Source organism: Sardina pilchardus, chromosome 23 (genome assembly GCF_963854185.1).
Source record: "Sardina pilchardus chromosome 23, fSarPil1.1, whole genome shotgun sequence".
Classification (NCBI taxonomy): domain Eukaryota; kingdom Metazoa; phylum Chordata; class Actinopteri; order Clupeiformes; family Clupeidae; genus Sardina; species Sardina pilchardus.
In genome coordinates, this window is record NC_085016.1 from 20,706,550 (window position 1) to 20,709,049 (window position 2,500).

Genomic DNA, 2,500 nt, shown 5'->3' on the forward strand with positions numbered 1-2,500 from the left:
CAGAGCCAAATCGTGGAGGGTGGGTAGTCCCGAAGGACCAAAAGCTTCATGCTACATGCCCTCCGAGTTTCATATGCCCCATGCTTCATTATCTTATATGCGCCCACCTGCACTTGTGCTGGCAGCAATCATAATTACAACATCAACCAGATGTTACTGCAGTCATATGGGTCTAAGGAGTAGCCCTGGACACCTCTGCAACATGTTTGTCAGAATCATAGGCACTAGATTTAGGATTGTTGTTATTAAACTTAACATCCTCCTTCAAAAGGCTAATTCTAACCATTTAGACAGGGTGTAGTGATAAAATAAGAGGTGGGTAAACTATGAATTCAGTGTTGATGGTGTTGGTCCAATGTTTATAACAACACCAGTGGGGCAGCCATGGCCTACTGGTTAGGGCTTCGGGCTTGTTTTAAGGAAGAACAGCGCTCACCTGTTTTTTCAAGGTGCTGGTCGCGGGATAAGTTGATGAGGATGAAGGAGACCGCACACTCTTGTCCTGATGCCAAATTTTATTTTGTGACGACGTTTCGGCTCGGAAGCCTTTGTCAAGTTTTTCATCATTTTTTAAGGGCTTCGGGCTTGTAACCATAGGGCTCGCTGTTCCCTGCGCGCCACTTTCTGAAGGTTCATTGCCGTGTGCTTCACCTCACTGTGTGTTTGCTGTGTGTGTTCACTAATTCATGGATGGAATAACTGCGGAGACCAAAGTCCTTGTATATTTGGCCAAGCAGCTTGAAACACATTTATATAGTTCCTAGAGTGTATCAGTAGATGAGAATGGATGTATTAGTCTACTTATTGTGAATGTGGATAATGAAGTGTGATTTTCATTGTCTGAGGGTCGACATCTGTGTGCCGTGTGAGATTACAGCCATGACTTCAAAGGCAGCCATCAAGTTTTTAAATGGAACTCATTCCACGACGATGAGAGTATAGGATTTCATTAGTTACTGTCTATCCATGCATTGGTTTGACATGGATGTTGGGCTTATGGGTTCAAAATGTGACTCACATTTCGTTTCCTGAAGGTATTATTGTGCTGGGAATTCCAGTTCCCTAGAACCATGAAGGAATGCATAATAGTTCATAATCATTTCCACTAACGGCACACAGATGTAACATGTTTCTCCAGAATGCTGGTGACTTTATTGACCTTCCATAGGATAAACAAACCCGATCTGAAGGCTGTGGTCTATGTGGTCAGTATTGTTTTACAGATGTTTGTGTTGTTTCATCAAGTATCAAAAAATTACCATTTCTGAAATGGCACATCAAACGAGGTGGGTTTTTGCTTTTCCTCATTTAGACATACTTGTGTTGCATATGTTTTGCACATTTCTTTGCACATGTTTTGCACGTGTTGTAGTGAGACTCCAATGATCTTGATTGACTTGATTAGTGTTGCAATGGTGCATGGATGCAGTGGTGCATGGACATGAAAAAAAGATCAGATAAGTTTGGCAGCTCAGCTGCATTAGCTATTAGGGGTAAGATATCAACAAAAGGGAAAAAAAGAAACCTAACTTCTCTACATGCAATGCCCATGTGATGTAAATTCATGACAGTGGAACACACCGTATGTACACGAGTATGTAAGTCAGCTTGGGCCCCTCACTTACCTGGTGGCCTGGTCACACTCCCTGTCCACAGGCCACGTGCTACACCAGGGCCAACTGAAACACTCTGTTCGCGTAGCGTAAATACCAGAAGACTGATTTGATATTTCCAAACGTGCCACTCGTGACATCTGGTGTAGCCAGTTCCACTGAGTGCAGCAGAAGACAATTGTTGCAGCAGACACTCCACGAATGGAACGCTTCTGGCGTAGCCTCCCTATAAGACATACATGTGACAAACAAATGTGACAGTTGGCTTCTGCTCTCATAAAAGGCTCAAATGTAGCTACCATGGTAGGGCAGATGTGTTTTTAACTATTAGGTGACAGAGCTAAAGCCCTTCCCATAGACATATACTGTACATATCTATGGCCCTTCCTGTCAGTCAGCACTCTGCCGACCATGCCGTCCTAACTTATCCAAACAGTCTTTAACAGAGGAGATCTTCCAGCATATCCATGTGCGGTCACTGGGGGGATAAAGAAGTCAAATAAAAACATGTTCTGTTCCTCCAAAGAGTCCAAACACTGAGGTTAAAGAGCAGGGGGTCCACTGCAGAGAAAGCCAACATCATCTGATCTGCTTTGACTCTGTCTGTAGTTAGGCCAAGGCTGGCTTGTTGATACTGGGTTGGCTGTATTTGATCGCTTATCAGGGACCAGACATTCATGAGGATGTGTCAATCAAGTTATAGGCCTGCCAAAGTTAAAAGAAAATCTTTGTTGTAAGCAAATGTTGCCTTTATTTCCTCCATGTTTTCATGAACTGGTGAACTGTCACCACTCACAATTGTGGTTTGGGTTTGATATTATGACTGGTTTTCAACATTAATGATTGAACTGTTGGTATTGATTAATTCCTCTGCGATATTCCCTGTT